Source organism: Microcebus murinus, unplaced genomic scaffold (genome assembly GCF_040939455.1).
Source record: "Microcebus murinus isolate Inina unplaced genomic scaffold, M.murinus_Inina_mat1.0 scaf006_hap2_Mmur4.0, whole genome shotgun sequence".
In the NCBI taxonomy this organism is placed as follows: Eukaryota; Metazoa; Chordata; class Mammalia; order Primates; family Cheirogaleidae; genus Microcebus; species Microcebus murinus.
The window spans coordinates 1,038,594-1,058,933 of NW_027438952.1; the positions used below are offsets into that span (position 1 = coordinate 1,038,594).

General features: G+C 62.3%; 5 pseudogenes; all 5 read right to left on the minus strand.

The window, feature by feature from the left end:
• Window positions 1–1,391: 1,391 nt before the first annotated feature.
• Window positions 1,392–1,510, minus strand: LOC142866643 (uncharacterized; annotated as a pseudogene).
• Window positions 1,511–5,362: 3,852 nt separating this feature from the next.
• On the minus strand, window positions 5,363–5,481 carry LOC142866644 (uncharacterized; annotated as a pseudogene).
• Window positions 5,482–9,335: 3,854 nt separating this feature from the next.
• Window positions 9,336–9,454, minus strand: LOC142866646 (uncharacterized; annotated as a pseudogene).
• A 3,852-nt stretch (window positions 9,455–13,306) lies between these two features.
• LOC142866647 (uncharacterized) lies at window positions 13,307–13,425 on the minus strand (annotated as a pseudogene).
• Window positions 13,426–17,277: 3,852 nt separating this feature from the next.
• Window positions 17,278–17,396, minus strand: LOC142866648 (uncharacterized; annotated as a pseudogene).
• Between the last annotated feature and the right edge of the window lie 2,944 nt (window positions 17,397–20,340).

Here is a 20,340-nt window from a genome sequence, read left to right on the forward strand (position 1 = left end):
GTGCCCATCCATCCAGGAGTGCATTAATAAAATGTGGCGCGTGGACACCACGGAGTGCCATTCGGCTGTGAGGAGCAGCGGTGAGAGGGCACCTCTCGTGTTCTCCTGGCCAGAGCTGGAACCCGTTCCAGTAAGCCAAGTATCCCAAGAATGGACACACGAGCACCACGTGAGCGCGCTCACCGGCAAATTGGTACGAACGGATGGACACCTAAGTGGACAGAGAGGAATCCCCTTCCTCGGGTGGGTGTCGGGCGGGTGGGGGGAGGGGATGGGCATACACATCCATTAGGAATGGGGTGGGTGCGCACCGACTGGGGCATGGGCGCACTTGAAGCTAATGACCCGAGGGGGGAGGCTGGGAGAGGGCAACGTACCCGACCTTAACATTGGTACCCCCACAATACGCTGGAGGTATACAACATGAGAGTTAAATGAATAAGAACACAGGGGGGAGGGGGGCACGGGCAACACATGTCACCTGAATACTTGTACTCCCATCATCTGCTTGAAAAGAGAGAGAAAAGAAAATGCAATAATAGAGGCCGGGCGCGGTGGCTCACGCCTGTAATCCTAGCTCTTGGGAGGCCGAGGCGGGTGGATTGCTCAAGGTCAGGAGTTCAAAACCAGCCTGAGCAAGAGCGAGACCCCGTCTCTACTATAAATAGAAAGAAATTGATTGGCCAACTGATATATATATATATATAAAAAAAAATTAGCCGGGCATAGTGGCGCATGCCTGTAGTCCCAGCTACTCGGGAGGCTGAGGCAGAAGGATCACTCGAGCCCAGGAGTTTGAGGTTGCTGTGAGCTAGGGTGACGCCACGGCACTCACTCTAGCCTGGACAACAAAGTGAGACTCTGTCTCAAAAAAAAAAAAAAAAAGAAAAAAAAAAAAAAGAAAATGCAATAATAGAGGTAAGAGACACTTTTTAAAAATAATGAATCCGAAGAGAAAAGTAAAAGGAGGCCTGTGGAGCAGGTCTGGGTGTGACTCCGGATCCCCCAACATCAGGTGCCACCACCAAAGATTCCTACGTGGAGCCCGTAGAACCCCAAAAGCAACGGGACGAGTTCTGGTCACATACTCCCTCAAAATGACATCCTGGCCTTCTTCTGGAACTCCCTCCCCTCTCAGACTCTCAAGGTTTCCTCCAGCGTGTCGGTTCCCACAGAGCAGACCTTTGGTCTGAGACCTGACAGTCCAGATGCCACGCGTGCTGCCGCGTGGCGGCGGTGTCGCGGCTTGGGACAAGAGGAGGCCCCACGGTGCGGGCTGGGGCGCCAGGCACAGCGGCGGGCGCTGAGGGTGGGGGTGACCCCCACCCCGGGCCGCCGCCGCGCTCCCAGAAAGGGGACAGAACGAGAGGCAAAAAAAAAAAAAAAGCCGCCGCCTAGGGCACCCGTGATTCCCGGGCGGTCTCCCATCCAAGTACTAACGAGGCCCGACCCTGCTTAGCTTCCGAGACCAGAGGAGATGGGGGGCGTTCAGGGTGGTGTGGCCCTAGACGGCGGAGGGCGCCCCTGCCCCGCTCAAGAAGCCGAGCCTCTCTGCGCTTCCCCGCCGCCGCCTCCCGCCCCAGGCCCCGCGCCGGGCCGGGCCTGTTGAGTTCGCCGGCGGCCGGGTCCGGCGGGCTCCGAGGGACCGGGGTGATGGGCGGGGCGGGGCGGGGCGGGGGGCTGTCTCTCTCTACACACACACACACTCACACTCACTCACACTCACACAAGATGCGCCTCCACGGCTGGACTCGCCAAGGTGGAGACCTTCCAGCCCCCCTCCTCTCCCCGCCTGGCCTCCTTCACCTACCCGCCGCCCACCCCCAGCGCGTCGCCGCCGCTGACTGCGCACGTGCCCGGCGCTCGCCCTCTGACCCCAGCCAGGGGCCGCCCTCCCCCACAACCGCTTTCAGCTGTGCCCCCCTCCCCCCGCCCTGTGGGTGGGCTGCCGCCTATTCCCCCGGGCCAGGGCTGGGGCACAGCGCAAGGGGGAGGGGAGCGAGTGTATGGGGCATCTCTCTCTGGGGATGTGTCCCATGGGTGGGGTGGGGTGGGGTGGGGTGGCGTGGTTTGTGGGGCGCTGAAGAAATCAGTCCCCTCCATCTCCCACCTCTGGAAAACGCCCAAGCCCTTGGAGAACTGCCGGCACCGCTACCGTGGGGGCCGGGACCCTCCTCTGTGTCCTCCTGTGGCCCAGTCCAAGGGGCCTGGGCCTGGCCGGGGCTGCATTGGACCCCGACCACCCTGGCGTGTGGACTCGCCAAAAATCGGCCATTAGATATTGGATTCCAGCTTCCTTGAGGTCATTTCACTAATGAGTGCACCGGAAAGAGTTTCCTAATCCATCTGTGAGGGTGGCAACTGAAAGAGAATTTGAAAGCTGACAGAATAGGCGAGGGAAGGCATAGGAGATTTCCACACCCAGCAAGGAAGCCTTTCCCGAAATGGAAGAAAGAAACGAGCAAACAGAGACACCGGTAGCCCGCCCGGATCAGAGTCTGCCCCCGAGAGAAAGCACCCTGACCAGGTTCACCCGTGGGTGGGTGGCGAGCTAGCGGCATTCAGAAGAGCGAGGCCCGCAGTCTGTGCGGAAGACACCTGCACTCGGGTGTGTGTGGCGGCGCGATTCCCAAGCAGCTCCAGATGTTAAACCAAGGAGAAGCCAGGGAGTTCCCAACGCCCCAGGTGTCCTCAGCCCACGACTGGCTGCTGTGGGAATGCGAAGCCCGGCTCCTTGTCTCAGAGCGGGGTTCCCAGGAGGATCAGGCTGAAGCTGGGACTTGGCCGCAAAGTGTCCCCTCGCATGGCCACCCCCTTCCCCTTCCTGCTCCTCTACTCCTGGTGCCCCTCCATCCAGGGGCCAGACCTTAAAGAGTCACCGCAAGAGAATCCTGGTCCCAAAGGAGCCTTCTGGGGGACCGGTGCTGAGAGAGGTTGTGGGCATGGCCCGCTGGGGCTCTGCCCGACCCAGGGCTGAGAGACGCCACCTCCCAGCTCTGGGTCCCTGCAGGAAGTGTTGGCAAGCACAGGGCCAGTCCTCCAAAGGCCCAGGTACAGGGAGCCCAGGCCAAGCAGCCTGTGGAAGAAGCCACTTGCCGTGCCACCCCGGGAACAGGACTGCAGGCCCCGGCCCTTCCCACCTCCTCCTCCTCCTCTTCCCCCCCACCCCCCGCCCCCACCCCTCCACCGACATGGCACAGGGCTCAGAGACACCTCAGACCCTTGCTACCCAAAGTGCAAAGGGCATCGGTTGCTCCTCCAAACCCCCCGCCCAGCAGACCACGTTGTCCAGCCAGCCCCCGGGCCTCCCTGGGGTGCCCAGCACAAAAGTGCAGACACCCACCGGACCCTCAGTCTCAGTTTTCGGATGTTTTTGCCACTCTAAGGACCCGCAGGCCAGCTGGGCCTTCGGGCAGGACAGAGAGCCCCGGAATCCGACGTGGAGAGCTGCGTGTACGTCCCCATCAGGAGGCGGTCCCCACCTCCGGGGCTCTCCCCTTGCGGGGAGCGGCAGCCCCAGGGCCTCAGGCAAGACACCAGGCTGGGCCCCCCCACGGCACAGCGGGGGGGGGGGGGGGGAGGGGGCACAGCGGGGGGGCACGTTCCCCGCACAAGCGCCTTAGGGATGGCTGCTGGAGACTGCTGCGGCCACCCTGCTGCCGGGTTTCTGGAGGGCTTCCTGGAAGCAGCGTCCACACCAAGCCCTTGGAAGGCCCAGGCGACGGAGGAGCCAGCCGGTCAGGCAGGGGCCGAGGACGGTGAGAGGCCGGGCGGGAAGGAGCATGTCAGGCAGGGGCAGAGGACGGTGACAGGCCGGGCGGGAAGGAGCCGGTCAGGCGGGGGCCCAGGACAGTGACGGGCCTGGCCGGGGAGGAGCGAGTCAGGCAGGGGCAGAGGAGACGGGCTGGGTAAGGGTTAGGGTTACAGTTAGGGCACAATTCACAATCGCAAAGATGTGGAAGCGACCCGAGTGCCCATCCATCCAGGAGTGCATTAATAAAATGTGGCGCGTGGACACCACGGAGTGCCATTCGGCTGTGAGGAGCAGCGGTGAGAGGGCACCTCTCGTGTTCTCCTGGCCAGAGCTGGAACCCGTTCCAGTAAGCCAAGTATCCCAAGAATGGACACACGAGCACCACGTGAGCGCGCTCACCGGCAAATTGGTACGAACGGATGGACACCTAAGTGGACAGAGAGGAATCCCCTTCCTCGGGTGGGTGTCGGGCGGGTGGGGGGAGGGGATGGGCATACACATCCATTAGGAATGGGGTGGGTGCGCACCGACTGGGGCATGGGCGCACTTGAAGCTAATGACCCGAGGGGGGAGGCTGGGAGAGGGCAACGTACCCGACCTTAACATTGGTACCCCCACAATACGCTGGAGGTATACAACATGAGAGTTAAATGAATAAGAACACAGGGGGGAGGGGGGCACGGGCAACACATGTCACCTGAATACTTGTACTCCCATCATCTGCTTGAAAAGAGAGAGAAAAGAAAATGCAATAATAGAGGCCGGGCGCGGTGGCTCACGCCTGTAATCCTAGCTCTTGGGAGGCCGAGGCGGGTGGATTGCTCAAGGTCAGGAGTTCAAAACCAGCCTGAGCAAGAGCGAGACCCCGTCTCTACTATAAATAGAAAGAAATTGATTGGCCAACTGATATATATATATATATAAAAAAAAATTAGCCGGGCATAGTGGCGCATGCCTGTAGTCCCAGCTACTCGGGAGGCTGAGGCAGAAGGATCACTCGAGCCCAGGAGTTTGAGGTTGCTGTGAGCTAGGGTGACGCCACGGCACTCACTCTAGCCTGGACAACAAAGTGAGACTCTGTCTCAAAAAAAAAAAAAAAAAAGAAAAAAAAAAAAAAGAAAATGCAATAATAGAGGTAAGAGACACTTTTTAAAAATAATGAATCCGAAGAGAAAAGTAAAAGGAGGCCTGTGGAGCAGGTCTGGGTGTGACTCCGGATCCCCCAACATCAGGTGCCACCACCAAAGATTCCTACGTGGAGCCCGTAGAACCCCAAAAGCAACGGGACGAGTTCTGGTCACATACTCCCTCAAAATGACATCCTGGCCTTCTTCTGGAACTCCCTCCCCTCTCAGACTCTCAAGGTTTCCTCCAGCGTGTCGGTTCCCACAGAGCAGACCTTTGGTCTGAGACCTGACAGTCCAGATGCCACGCGTGCTGCCGCGTGGCGGCGGTGTCGCGGCTTGGGACAAGAGGAGGCCCCACGGTGCGGGCTGGGGCGCCAGGCACAGCGGCGGGCGCTGAGGGTGGGGGTGACCCCCACCCCGGGCCGCCGCCGCGCTCCCAGAAAGGGGACAGAACGAGAGGCAAAAAAAAAAAAAAAGCCGCCGCCTAGGGCACCCGTGATTCCCGGGCGGTCTCCCATCCAAGTACTAACGAGGCCCGACCCTGCTTAGCTTCCGAGACCAGAGGAGATGGGGGGCGTTCAGGGTGGTGTGGCCCTAGACGGCGGAGGGCGCCCCTGCCCCGCTCAAGAAGCCGAGCCTCTCTGCGCTTCCCCGCCGCCGCCTCCCGCCCCAGGCCCCGCGCCGGGCCGGGCCTGTTGAGTTCGCCGGCGGCCGGGTCCGGCGGGCTCCGAGGGACCGGGGTGATGGGCGGGGCGGGGCGGGGCGGGGGGCTGTCTCTCTCTACACACACACACACTCACACTCACTCACACTCACACAAGATGCGCCTCCACGGCTGGACTCGCCAAGGTGGAGACCTTCCAGCCCCCCTCCTCTCCCCGCCTGGCCTCCTTCACCTACCCGCCGCCCACCCCCAGCGCGTCGCCGCCGCTGACTGCGCACGCGCCCGGCGCTCGCCCTCTGACCCCAGCCAGGGGCCGCCCTCCCCCACAACCGCTTTCAGCTGTGCCCCCCTCCCCCCGCCCTGTGGGTGGGCTGCCGCCTATTCCCCCGGGCCAGGGCTGGGGCACAGCGCAAGGGGGAGGGGAGCGAGTGTATGGGGCATCTCTCTCTGGGGATGTGTCCCATGGGTGGGGTGGGGTGGGGTGGGGTGGCGTGGTTTGTGGGGCGCTGAAGAAATCAGTCCCCTCCATCTCCCACCTCTGGAAAACGCCCAAGCCCTTGGAGAACTGCCGGCACCGCTACCGTGGGGGCCGGGACCCTCCTCTGTGTCCTCCTGTGGCCCAGTCCAAGGGGCCTGGGCCTGGCCGGGGCTGCATTGGACCCCGACCACCCTGGCGTGTGGACTCGCTAAAAATCGGCGATTAGATATTGGATTCCAGCTTCCTTGAGGTCATTTCACTAATGAGTGCACCGGAAAGAGTTTCCTAATCCATCTGTGAGGGTGGCAACTGAAAGAGAATTTGAAAGCTGACAGAATAGGCGAGGGAAGGCATAGGAGATTTCCACACCCAGCAAGGAAGCCTTTCCCGAAATGGAAGAAAGAAACGAGCAAACAGAGACACCGGTAGCCCGCCCGGATCAGAGTCTGCCCCCGAGAGAAAGCACCCTGACCAGGTTCACCCGTGGGTGGGTGGCGAGCTAGCGGCATTCAGAAGAGCGAGGCCCGCAGTCTGTGCGGAAGACACCTGCACTCGGGTGTGTGTGGCGGCGCGATTCCCAAGCAGCTCCAGATGTTAAACCAAGGAGAAGCCAGGGAGTTCCCAACGCCCCAGGTGTCCTCAGCCCACGACTGGCTGCTGTGGGAATGCGAAGCCCGGCTCCTTGTCTCAGAGCGGGGTTCCCAGGAGGATCAGGCTGAAGCTGGGACTTGGCCGCAAAGTGTCCCCTCGCATGGCCACCCCCTTCCCCTTCCTGCTCCTCTACTCCTGGTGCCCCTCCATCCAGGGGCCAGACCTTAAAGAGTCACCGCAAGAGAATCCTGGTCCCAAAGGAGCCTTCTGGGGGACCGGTGCTGAGAGAGGTTGTGGGCATGGCCCGCTGGGGCTCTGCCCGACCCAGGGCTGAGAGACGCCACCTCCCAGCTCTGGGTCCCTGCAGGAAGTGTTGGCAAGCACAGGGCCAGTCCTCCAAAGGCCCAGGTACAGGGAGCCCAGGCCAAGCAGCCTGTGGAAGAAGCCACTTGCCGTGCCACCCCGGGAACAGGACTGCAGGCCCCGGCCCTTCCCACCTCCTCCTCCTCCTCTTCCCCCCCACCCCCCGCCCCCACCCCTCCACCGACATGGCACAGGGCTCAGAGACACCTCAGACCCTTGCTACCCAAAGTGCAAAGGGCATCGGTTGCTCCTCCAAACCCCCCGCCCAGCAGACCACGTTGTCCAGCCAGCCCCCGGGCCTCCCTGGGGTGCCCAGCACAAAAGTGCAGACACCCACCGGACCCTCAGTCTCAGTTTTCGGATGTTTTTGCCACTCTAAGGACCCGCAGGCCAGCTGGGCCTTCGGGCAGGACAGAGAGCCCCGGAATCCGACGTGGAGAGCTGCGTGTACGTCCCCATCAGGAGGCGGTCCCCACCTCCGGGGCTCTCCCCTTGCGGGGAGCGGCAGCCCCAGGGCCTCAGGCAAGACACCAGGCTGGGCCCCCCCACGGCACAGCGGGGGGGGGGGGGGGGGGAGGGGGCACAGCGGGGGGGCACGTTCCCCGCACAAGCGCCTTAGGGATGGCTGCTGGAGACTGCTGCGGCCACCCTGCTGCCGGGTTTCTGGAGGGCTTCCTGGAAGCAGCGTCCACACCAAGCCCTTGGAAGGCCCAGGCGACGGAGGAGCCAGCCGGTCAGGCAGGGGCCGAGGACGGTGAGAGGCCGGGCGGGAAGGAGCATGTCAGGCAGGGGCAGAGGACGGTGACAGGCCGGGCGGGAAGGAGCCGGTCAGGCGGGGGCCCAGGACAGTGACGGGCCTGGCCGGGGAGGAGCGAGTCAGGCAGGGGCAGAGGAGACGGGCTGGGTAAGGGTTAGGGTTACAGTTAGGGCACAATTCACAATCGCAAAGATGTGGAAGCGACCCGAGTGCCCATCCATCCAGGAGTGCATTAATAAAATGTGGCGCGTGGACACCACGGAGTGCCATTCGGCTGTGAGGAGCAGCGGTGAGAGGGCACCTCTCGTGTTCTCCTGGCCAGAGCTGGAACCCGTTCCAGTAAGCCAAGTATCCCAAGAATGGACACACGAGCACCACGTGAGCGCGCTCACCGGCAAATTGGTACGAACGGATGGACACCTAAGTGGACAGAGAGGAATCCCCTTCCTCGGGTGGGTGTCGGGCGGGTGGGGGGAGGGGATGGGCATACACATCCATTAGGAATGGGGTGGGTGCGCACCGACTGGGGCATGGGCGCACTTGAAGCTAATGACCCGAGGGGGGAGGCTGGGAGAGGGCAACGTACCCGACCTTAACATTGGTACCCCCACAATACGCTGGAGGTATACAACATGAGAGGTAAATGAATAAGAACACAGGGGGGAGGGGGGCACGGGCAACACATGTCACCTGAATACTTGTACTCCCATCATCTGCTTGAAAAGAGAGAGAAAAGAAAATGCAATAATAGAGGCCGGGCGCGGTGGCTCACGCCTGTAATCCTAGCTCTTGGGAGGCCGAGGCGGGTGGATTGCTCAAGGTCAGGAGTTCAAAACCAGCCTGAGCAAGAGCGAGACCCCGTCTCTACTATAAATAGAAAGAAATTGATTGGCCAACTGATATATATATATATATAAAAAAAAATTAGCCGGGCATAGTGGCGCATGCCTGTAGTCCCAGCTACTCGGGAGGCTGAGGCAGAAGGATCACTCGAGCCCAGGAGTTTGAGGTTGCTGTGAGCTAGGGTGACGCCACGGCACTCACTCTAGCCTGGACAACAAAGTGAGACTCTGTCTCAAAAAAAAAAAAAAAAAAGAAAAAAAAAAAAAAGAAAATGCAATAATAGAGGTAAGAGACACTTTTTAAAAATAATGAATCCGAAGAGAAAAGTAAAAGGAGGCCTGTGGAGCAGGTCTGGGTGTGACTCCGGATCCCCCAACATCAGGTGCCACCACCAAAGATTCCTACGTGGAGCCCGTAGAACCCCAAAAGCAACGGGACGAGTTCTGGTCACATACTCCCTCAAAATGACATCCTGGCCTTCTTCTGGAACTCCCTCCCCTCTCAGACTCTCAAGGTTTCCTCCAGCGTGTCGGTTCCCACAGAGCAGACCTTTGGTCTGAGACCTGACAGTCCAGATGCCACGCGTGCTGCCGCGTGGCGGCGGTGTCGCGGCTTGGGACAAGAGGAGGCCCCACGGTGCGGGCTGGGGCGCCAGGCACAGCGGCGGGCGCTGAGGGTGGGGGTGACCCCCACCCCGGGCCGCCGCCGCGCTCCCAGAAAGGGGACAGAACGAGAGGCAAAAAAAAAAAAAAAGCCGCCGCCTAGGGCACCCGTGATTCCCGGGCGGTCTCCCATCCAAGTACTAACGAGGCCCGACCCTGCTTAGCTTCCGAGACCAGAGGAGATGGGGGGCGTTCAGGGTGGTGTGGCCCTAGACGGCGGAGGGCGCCCCTGCCCCGCTCAAGAAGCCGAGCCTCTCTGCGCTTCCCCGCCGCCGCCTCCCGCCCCAGGCCCCGCGCCGGGCCGGGCCTGTTGAGTTCGCCGGCGGCCGGGTCCGGCGGGCTCCGAGGGACCGGGGTGATGGGCGGGGCGGGGCGGGGCGGGGGGCTGTCTCTCTCTACACACACACACACTCACACTCACTCACACTCACACAAGATGCGCCTCCACGGCTGGACTCGCCAAGGTGGAGACCTTCCAGCCCCCCTCCTCTCCCCGCCTGGCCTCCTTCACCTACCCGCCGCCCACCCCCAGCGCGTCGCCGCCGCTGACTGCGCACGCGCCCGGCGCTCGCCCTCTGACCCCAGCCAGGGGCCGCCCTCCCCCACAACCGCTTTCAGCTGTGCCCCCCTCCCCCCGCCCTGTGGGTGGGCTGCCGCCTATTCCCCCGGGCCAGGGCTGGGGCACAGCGCAAGGGGGAGGGGAGCGAGTGTATGGGGCATCTCTCTCTGGGGATGTGTCCCATGGGTGGGGTGGGGTGGGGTGGGGTGGCGTGGTTTGTGGGGCGCTGAAGAAATCAGTCCCCTCCATCTCCCACCTCTGGAAAACGCCCAAGCCCTTGGAGAACTGCCGGCACCGCTACCGTGGGGGCCGGGACCCTCCTCTGTGTCCTCCTGTGGCCCAGTCCAAGGGGCCTGGGCCTGGCCGGGGCTGCATTGGACCCCGACCACCCTGGCGTGTGGACTCGCCAAAAATCGGCCATTAGATATTGGATTCCAGCTTCCTTGAGGTCATTTCACTAATGAGTGCACCGGAAAGAGTTTCCTAATCCATCTGTGAGGGTGGCAACTGAAAGAGAATTTGAAAGCTGACAGAATAGGCGAGGGAAGGCATAGGAGATTTCCACACCCAGCAAGGAAGCCTTTCCCGAAATGGAAGAAAGAAACGAGCAAACAGAGACACCGGTAGCCCGCCCGGATCAGAGTCTGCCCCCGAGAGAAAGCACCCTGACCAGGTTCACCCGTGGGTGGGTGGCGAGCTAGCGGCATTCAGAAGAGCGAGGCCCGCAGTCTGTGCGGAAGACACCTGCACTCGGGTGTGTGTGGCGGCGCGATTCCCAAGCAGCTCCAGATGTTAAACCAAGGAGAAGCCAGGGAGTTCCCAACGCCCCAGGTGTCCTCAGCCCACGACTGGCTGCTGTGGGAATGCGAAGCCCGGCTCCTTGTCTCAGAGCGGGGTTCCCAGGAGGATCAGGCTGAAGCTGGGACTTGGCCGCAAAGTGTCCCCTCGCATGGCCACCCCCTTCCCCTTCCTGCTCCTCTACTCCTGGTGCCCCTCCATCCAGGGGCCAGACCTTAAAGAGTCACCGCAAGAGAATCCTGGTCCCAAAGGAGCCTTCTGGGGGACCGGTGCTGAGAGAGGTTGTGGGCATGGCCCGCTGGGGCTCTGCCCGACCCAGGGCTGAGAGACGCCACCTCCCAGCTCTGGGTCCCTGCAGGAAGTGTTGGCAAGCACAGGGCCAGTCCTCCAAAGGCCCAGGTACAGGGAGCCCAGGCCAAGCAGCCTGTGGAAGAAGCCACTTGCCGTGCCACCCCGGGAACAGGACTGCAGGCCCCGGCCCTTCCCACCTCCTCCTCCTCCTCTTCCCCCCCACCCCCCGCCCCCACCCCTCCACCGACATGGCACAGGGCTCAGAGACACCTCAGACCCTTGCTACCCAAAGTGCAAAGGGCATCGGTTGCTCCTCCAAACCCCCCGCCCAGCAGACCACGTTGTCCAGCCAGCCCCCGGGCCTCCCTGGGGTGCCCAGCACAAAAGTGCAGACACCCACCGGACCCTCAGTCTCAGTTTTCGGATGTTTTTGCCACTCTAAGGACCCGCAGGCCAGCTGGGCCTTCGGGCAGGACAGAGAGCCCCGGAATCCGACGTGGAGAGCTGCGTGTACGTCCCCATCAGGAGGCGGTCCCCACCTCCGGGGCTCTCCCCTTGCGGGGAGCGGCAGCCCCAGGGCCTCAGGCAAGACACCAGGCTGGGCCCCCCCACGGCACAGCGGGGGGGGGGGGGGGGAGGGGGCACAGCGGGGGGGCACGTTCCCCGCACAAGCGCCTTAGGGATGGCTGCTGGAGACTGCTGCGGCCACCCTGCTGCCGGGTTTCTGGAGGGCTTCCTGGAAGCAGCGTCCACACCAAGCCCTTGGAAGGCCCAGGCGACGGAGGAGCCAGCCGGTCAGGCAGGGGCCGAGGACGGTGAGAGGCCGGGCGGGAAGGAGCATGTCAGGCAGGGGCAGAGGACGGTGACAGGCCGGGCGGGAAGGAGCCGGTCAGGCGGGGGCCCAGGACAGTGACGGGCCTGGCCGGGGAGGAGCGAGTCAGGCAGGGGCAGAGGAGACGGGCTGGGTAAGGGTTAGGGTTACAGTTAGGGCACAATTCACAATCGCAAAGATGTGGAAGCGACCCGAGTGCCCATCCATCCAGGAGTGCATTAATAAAATGTGGCGCGTGGACACCACGGAGTGCCATTCGGCTGTGAGGAGCAGCGGTGAGAGGGCACCTCTCGTGTTCTCCTGGCCAGAGCTGGAACCCGTTCCAGTAAGCCAAGTATCCCAAGAATGGACACACGAGCACCACGTGAGCGCGCTCACCGGCAAATTGGTACGAACGGATGGACGCCTAAGTGGACAGAGAGGAATCCCCTTCCTCGGGTGGGTGTCGGGCGGGTGGGGGGAGGGGATGGGCATACACATCCATTAGGAATGGGGTGGGTGCGCACCGACTGGGGCATGGGCGCACTTGAAGCTAATGACCCGAGGGGGGAGGCTGGGAGAGGGCAACGTACCCGACCTTAACATTGGTACCCCCACAATACGCCGGAGGTATACAACATGAGAGGTAAATGAATAAGAACACAGGGGGGAGGGGGGCACGGGCAACACATGTCACCTGAATACTTGTACTCCCATCATCTGCTTGAAAAGAGAGAGAAAAGAAAATGCAATAATAGAGGCCGGGCGCGGTGGCTCACGCCTGTAATCCTAGCTCTTGGGAGGCCGAGGCGGGTGGATTGCTCAAGGTCAGGAGTTCAAAACCAGCCTGAGCAAGAGCGAGACCCCGTCTCTACTATAAATAGAAAGAAATTGATTGGCCAACTGATATATATATATATATAAAAAAAAATTAGCCGGGCATAGTGGCGCATGCCTGTAGTCCCAGCTACTCGGGAGGCTGAGGCAGAAGGATCACTCGAGCCCAGGAGTTTGAGGTTGCTGTGAGCTAGGGTGACGCCACGGCACTCACTCTAGCCTGGACAACAAAGTGAGACTCTGTCTCAAAAAAAAAAAAAAAAAAGAAAAAAAAAAAAAAGAAAATGCAATAATAGAGGTAAGAGACACTTTTTAAAAATAATGAATCCGAAGAGAAAAGTAAAAGGAGGCCTGTGGAGCAGGTCTGGGTGTGACTCCGGATCCCCCAACATCAGGTGCCACCACCAAAGATTCCTACGTGGAGCCCGTAGAACCCCAAAAGCAACGGGACGAGTTCTGGTCACATACTCCCTCAAAATGACATCCTGGCCTTCTTCTGGAACTCCCTCCCCTCTCAGACTCTCAAGGTTTCCTCCAGCGTGTCGGTTCCCACAGAGCAGACCTTTGGTCTGAGACCTGACAGTCCAGATGCCACGCGTGCTGCCGCGTGGCGGCGGTGTCGCGGCTTGGGACAAGAGGAGGCCCCACGGTGCGGGCTGGGGCGCCAGGCACAGCGGCGGGCGCTGAGGGTGGGGGTGACCCCCACCCCGGGCCGCCGCCGCGCTCCCAGAAAGGGGACAGAACGAGAGGCAAAAAAAAAAAAAAAGCCGCCGCCTAGGGCACCCGTGATTCCCGGGCGGTCTCCCATCCAAGTACTAACGAGGCCCGACCCTGCTTAGCTTCCGAGACCAGAGGAGATGGGGGGCGTTCAGGGTGGTGTGGCCCTAGACGGCGGAGGGCGCCCCTGCCCCGCTCAAGAAGCCGAGCCTCTCTGCGCTTCCCCGCCGCCGCCTCCCGCCCCAGGCCCCGCGCCGGGCCGGGCCTGTTGAGTTCGCCGGCGGCCGGGTCCGGCGGGCTCCGAGGGACCGGGGTGATGGGCGGGGCGGGGCGGGGCGGGGGGCTGTCTCTCTCTACACACACACACACTCACACTCACTCACACTCACACAAGATGCGCCTCCACGGCTGGACTCGCCAAGGTGGAGACCTTCCAGCCCCCCTCCTCTCCCCGCCTGGCCTCCTTCACCTACCCGCCGCCCACCCCCAGCGCGTCGCCGCCGCTGACTGCGCACGCGCCCGGCGCTCGCCCTCTGACCCCAGCCAGGGGCCGCCCTCCCCCACAACCGCTTTCAGCTGTGCCCCCCTCCCCCCGCCCTGTGGGTGGGCTGCCGCCTATTCCCCCAGGCCAGGGCTGGGGCACAGCGCAAGGGGGAGGGGAGCGAGTGTATGGGGCATCTCTCTCTGGGGATGTGTCCCATGGGTGGGGTGGGGTGGGGTGGGGTGGCGTGGTTTGTGGGGCGCTGAAGAAATCAGTCCCCTCCATCTCCCACCTCTGGAAAACGCCCAAGCCCTTGGAGAACTGCCGGCACCGCTACCGTGGGGGCCGGGACCCTCCTCTGTGTCCTCCTGTGGCCCAGTCCAAGGGGCCTGGGCCTGGCCGGGGCTGCATTGGACCCCGACCACCCTGGCGTGTGGACTCGCCAAAAATCGGCGATTAGATATTGGATTCCAGCTTCCTTGAGGTCATTTCACTAATGAGTGCACCGGAAAGAGTTTCCTAATCCATCTGTGAGGGTGGCAACTGAAAGAGAATTTGAAAGCTGACAGAATAGGCGAGGGAAGGCATAGGAGATTTCCACACCCAGCAAGGAAGCCTTTCCCGAAATGGAAGAAAGAAACGAGCAAACAGAGACACCGGTAGCCCGCCCGGATCAGAGTCTGCCCCCGAGAGAAAGCACCCTGACCAGGTTCACCCGTGGGTGGGTGGCGAGCTAGCGGCATTCAGAAGAGCGAGGCCCGCAGTCTGTGCGGAAGACACCTGCACTCGGGTGTGTGTGGCGGCGCGATTCCCAAGCAGCTCCAGATGTTAAACCAAGGAGAAGCCAGGGAGTTCCCAACGCCCCAGGTGTCCTCAGCCCACGACTGGCTGCTGTGGGAATGCGAAGCCCGGCTCCTTGTCTCAGAGCGGGGTTCCCAGGAGGATCAGGCTGAAGCTGGGACTTGGCCGCAAAGTGTCCCCTCGCATGGCCACCCCCTTCCCCTTCCTGCTCCTCTACTCCTGGTGCCCCTCCATCCAGGGGCCAGACCTTAAAGAGTCACCGCAAGAGAATCCTGGTCCCAAAGGAGCCTTCTGGGGGACCGGTGCTGAGAGAGGTTGTGGGCATGGCCCGCTGGGGCTCTGCCCGACCCAGGGCTGAGAGACGCCACCTCCCAGCTCTGGGTCCCTGCAGGAAGTGTTGGCAAGCACAGGGCCAGTCCTCCAAAGGCCCAGGTACAGGGAGCCCAGGCCAAGCAGCCTGTGGAAGAAGCCACTTGCCGTGCCACCCCGGGAACAGGACTGCAGGCCCCGGCCCTTCCCACCTCCTCCTCCTCCTCTTCCCCCCCACCCCCCGCCCCCACCCCTCCACCGACATGGCACAGGGCTCAGAGACACCTCAGACCCTTGCTACCCAAAGTGCAAAGGGCATCGGTTGCTCCTCCAAACCCCCCGCCCAGCAGACCACGTTGTCCAGCCAGCCCCCGGGCCTCCCTGGGGTGCCCAGCACAAAAGTGCAGACACCCACCGGACCCTCAGTCTCAGTTTTCGGATGTTTTTGCCACTCTAAGGACCCGCAGGCCAGCTGGGCCTTCGGGCAGGACAGAGAGCCCCGGAATCCGACGTGGAGAGCTGCGTGTACGTCCCCATCAGGAGGCGGTCCCCACCTCCGGGGCTCTCCCCTTGCGGGGAGCGGCAGCCCCAGGGCCTCAGGCAAGACACCAGGCTGGGCCCCCCCACGGCACAGCGGGGGGGGGGGGGGGGAGGGGGCACAGCGGGGGGGCACGTTCCCCGCACAAGCGCCTTAGGGATGGCTGCTGGAGACTGCTGCGGCCACCCTGCTGCCGGGTTTCTGGAGGGCTTCCTGGAAGCAGCGTCCACACCAAGCCCTTGGAAGGCCCAGGCGACGGAGGAGCCAGCCGGTCAGGCAGGGGCCGAGGACGGTGAGAGGCCGGGCGGGAAGGAGCATGTCAGGCAGGGGCAGAGGACGGTGACAGGCCGGGCGGGAAGGAGCCGGTCAGGCGGGGGCCCAGGACAGTGACGGGCCTGGCCGGGGAGGAGCGAGTCAGGCAGGGGCAGAGGAGACGGGCTGGGTAAGGGTTAGGGTTACAGTTAGGGCACAATTCACAATCGCAAAGATGTGGAAGCGACCCGAGTGCCCATCCATCCAGGAGTGCATTAATAAAATGTGGCGCGTGGACACCACGGAGTGCCATTCGGCTGTGAGGAACAGCGGTGAGAGGGCACCTCTCGTGTTCTCCTGGCCAGAGCTGGAACCCGTTCCAGTAAGCCAAGTATCCCAAGAATGGACACACGAGCACCACGTGAGCGCGCTCACCGGCAAATTGGTACGAACGGATGGACGCCTAAGTGGACAGAGAGGAATCCCCTTCCTCGGGTGGGTGTCGGGCGGGTGGGGGGAGGGGATGGGCATACACATCCATTAGGAATGGGGTGGGTGCGCACCGACTGGGGCATGGGCGCACTTGAAGCTAATGACCCGAGGGGGGAGGCTGGGAGAGGGCAACGTACCCGACCTTAACATTGGTACCCCCACAATACGCCGGAGGTATACAACATGAGAGGTAAATGAATAAGAACACAGGGGGGAGGGGGGCACGGGCAACACATGTCACCTGAATACTTGTACTCCCATCATCTGCTTGAAAAGAGAGAGAAAAGAAAATGCAATAATAGAGGCCGGGCGCGGTGGCTCACGCCTGTAATCCTAGCTCTTGGGAGGCCGAGGCGGGTGGATTGCTCAAGGTCAGGAGTTCAAAACCAGCCTGAGCAAGAGCGAGACCCCGTCTCTACTATAAATAGAAAGAAATTGATTGGCCAACTGATATATATATATATATAAAAAAAAATTAGCCGGGCATAGTGGCGCATGCCTGTAGTCCCAGCTACTCGGGAGGCTGAGGCAGAAGGATCACTCGAGCCCAGGAGTTTGAGGTTGCTGTGAGCTAGGGTGACGCCACGGCACTCACTCTAGCCTGGACAACAAAGTGAGACTCTGTCTCAAAAAAAAAAAAAAAAAAGAAAAAAAAAAAAAAGAAAATGCAATAATAGAGGTAAGAGACACTTTTTAAAAATAATGAATCCGAAGAGAAAAGTAAAAGGAGGCCTGTGGAGCAGGTCTGGGTGTGACTCCGGATCCCCCAACATCAGGTGCCACCACCAAAGATTCCTACGTGGAGCCCGTAGAACCCCAAAAGCAACGGGACGAGTTCTGGTCACATACTCCCTCAAAATGACATCCTGGCCTTCTTCTGGAACTCCCTCCCCTCTCAGACTCTCAAGGTTTCCTCCAGCGTGTCGGTTCCCACAGAGCAGACCTTTGGTCTGAGACCTGACAGTCCAGATGCCACGCGTGCTGCCGCGTGGCGGCGGTGTCGCGGCTTGGGACAAGAGGAGGCCCCACGGTGCGGGCTGGGGCGCCAGGCACAGCGGCGGGCGCTGAGGGTGGGGGTGACCCCCACCCCGGGCCGCCGCCGCGCTCCCAGAAAGGGGACAGAACGAGAGGCAAAAAAAAAAAAAAAGCCGCCGCCTAGGGCACCCGTGATTCCCGGGCGGTCTCCCATCCAAGTACTAACGAGGCCCGACCCTGCTTAGCTTCCGAGACCAGAGGAGATGGGGGGCGTTCAGGGTGGTGTGGCCCTAGACGGCGGAGGGCGCCCCTGCCCCGCTCAAGAAGCCGAGCCTCTCTGCGCTTCCCCGCCGCCGCCTCCCGCCCCAGGCCCCGCGCCGGGCCGGGCCTGTTGAGTTCGCCGGCGGCCGGGTCCGGCGGGCTCCGAGGGACCGGGGTGATGGGCGGGGCGGGGCGGGGCGGGGGGCTGTCTCTCTCTACACACACACACACTCACACTCACTCACACTCACACAAGATGCGCCTCCACGGCTGGACTCGCCAAGGTGGAGACCTTCCAGCCCCCCTCCTCTCCCCGCCTGGCCTCCTTCACCTACCCGCCGCCCACCCCCAGCGCGTCGCCGCCGCTGACTGCGCACGCGCCCGGCGCTCGCCCTCTGACCCCAGCCAGGGGCCGCCCTCCCCCACAACCGCTTTCAGCTGTGCCCCCCTCCCCCCGCCCTGTGGGTGGGCTGCCGCCTATTCCCCCAGGCCAGGGCTGGGGCACAGCGCAAGGGGGAGGGGAGCGAGTGTATGGGGCATCTCTCTCTGGGGATGTGTCCCATGGGTGGGGTGGGGTGGGGTGGGGTGGCGTGGTTTGTGGGGCGCTGAAGAAATCAGTCCCCTCCATCTCCCACCTCTGGAAAACGCCCAAGCCCTTGGAGAACTGCCGGCACCGCTACCGTGGGGGCCGGGACCCTCCTCTGTGTCCTCCTGTGGCCCAGTCCAAGGGGCCTGGGCCTGGCCGGGGCTGCATTGGACCCCGACCACCCTGGCGTGTGGACTCGCTAAAAATCGGCGATTAGATATTGGATTCCAGCTTCCTTGAGGTCATTTCACTAATGAGTGCACCGGAAAGAGTTTCCTAATCCATCTGTGAGGGTGGCAACTGAAAGAGAATTTGAAAGCTGACAGAATAGGCGAGGGAAGGCATAGGAGATTTCCACACCCAGCAAGGAAGCCTTTCCCGAAATGGAAGAAAGAAACGAGCAAACAGAGACACCGGTAGCCCGCCCGGATCAGAGTCTGCCCCCGAGAGAAAGCACCCTGACCAGGTTCACCCGTGGGTGGGTGGCGAGCTAGCGGCATTCAGAAGAGCGAGGCCCGCAGTCTGTGCGGAAGACACCTGCACTCGGGTGTGTGTGGCGGCGCGATTCCCAAGCAGCTCCAGATGTTAAACCAAGGAGAAGCCAGGGAGTTCCCAACGCCCCAGGTGTCCTCAGCCCACGACTGGCTGCTGTGGGAATGCGAAGCCCGGCTCCTTGTCTCAGAGCGGGGTTCCCAGGAGGATCAGGCTGAAGCTGGGACTTGGCCGCAAAGTGTCCCCTCGCATGGCCACCCCCTTCCCCTTCCTGCTCCTCTACTCCTGGTGCCCCTCCATCCAGGGGCCAGACCTTAAAGAGTCACCGCAAGAGAATCCTGGTCCCAAAGGAGCCTTCTGGGGGACCGGTGCTGAGAGAGGTTGTGGGCATGGCCCGCTGGGGCTCTGCCCGACCCAGGGCTGAGAGACGCCACCTCCCAGCTCTGGGTCCCTGCAGGAAGTGTTGGCAAGCACAGGGCCAGTCCTCCAAAGGCCCAGGTACAGGGAGCCCAGGCCAAGCAGCCTGTGGAAGAAGCCACTTGCCGTGCCACCCCGGGAACAGGACTGCAGGCCCCGGCCCTTCCCACCTCCTCCTCCTCCTCTTCCCCCCCACCCCCCGCCCCCACCCCTCCACCGACATGGCACAGGGCTCAGAGACACCTCAGACCCTTGCTACCCAAAGTGCAAAGGGCATCGGTTGCTCCTCCAAACCCCCCGCCCAGCAGACCACGTTGTCCAGCCAGCCCCCGGGCCTCCCTGGGGTGCCCAGCACAAAAGTGCAGACACCCACCGGACCCTCAGTCTCAGTTTTCGGATGTTTTTGCCACTCTAAGGACCCGCAGGCCAGCTGGGCCTTCGGGCAGGACAGAGAGCCCCGGAATCCGACGTGGAGAGCTGCGTGTACGTCCCCATCAGGAGGCGGTCCCCACCTCCGGGGCTCTCCCCTTGCGGGGAGCGGCAGCCCCAGGGCCTCAGGCAAGACACCAGGCTGGGCCCCCCCACGGCACAGCGGGGGGGGGGGGGGAGGGGGCACAGCGGGGGGGCACGTTCCCCGCACAAGCGCCTTAGGGATGGCTGCTGGAGACTGCTGCGGCCACCCTGCTGCCGGGTTTCTGGAGGGCTTCCTGGAAGCAGCGTCCACACCAAGCCCTTGGAAGGCCCAGGCGACGGAGGAGCCAGCCGGTCAGGCAGGGGCCGAGGACGGTGAGAGGCCGGGCGGGAAGGAGCATGTCAGGCAGGGGCAGAGGACGGTGACAGGCCGGGCGGGAAGGAGCCGGTCAGGCGGGGGCCCAGGACAGTGACGGGCCTGGCCGGGGAGGAGCGAGTCAGGCAGGGGCAGAGGAGACGGGCTGGGTAAGGGTTAGGGTTACAGTTAGGGCACAATTCACAATCGCAAAGATGTGGAAGCGACCCGAGTGCCCATCCATCCAGGAGTGCATTAATAAAATGTGGCGCGTGGACACCACGGAGTGCCATTCGGCTGTGAGGAGCAGCGGTGAGAGGGCACCTCTCGTGTTCTCCTGGCCAGAGCTGGAACCCGTTCCAGTAAGCCAAGTATCCCAAGAATGGACACACGAGCACCACGTGAGCGCGCTCAACGGCAAATTGGTACGAACGGATGGACACCTAAGTGGACAGAGAGGAATCCCCTTCCTCGGGTGGGTGTCGGGCGGGTGGGGGGAGGGGATGGGCATACACATCCATTAGGAATGGGGTGGGTGCGCACCGACTGGGGCATGGGCGCACTTGAAGCTAATGACCCGAGGGGGGAGGCTGGGAGAGGGCAACGTACCCGACCTTAACATTGGTACCCCCACAATACGCTGGAGGTATACAACATGAGAGGTAAATGAATAAGAACACAGGGGGGAGGGGGGCACGGGCAACACATGTCACCTGAA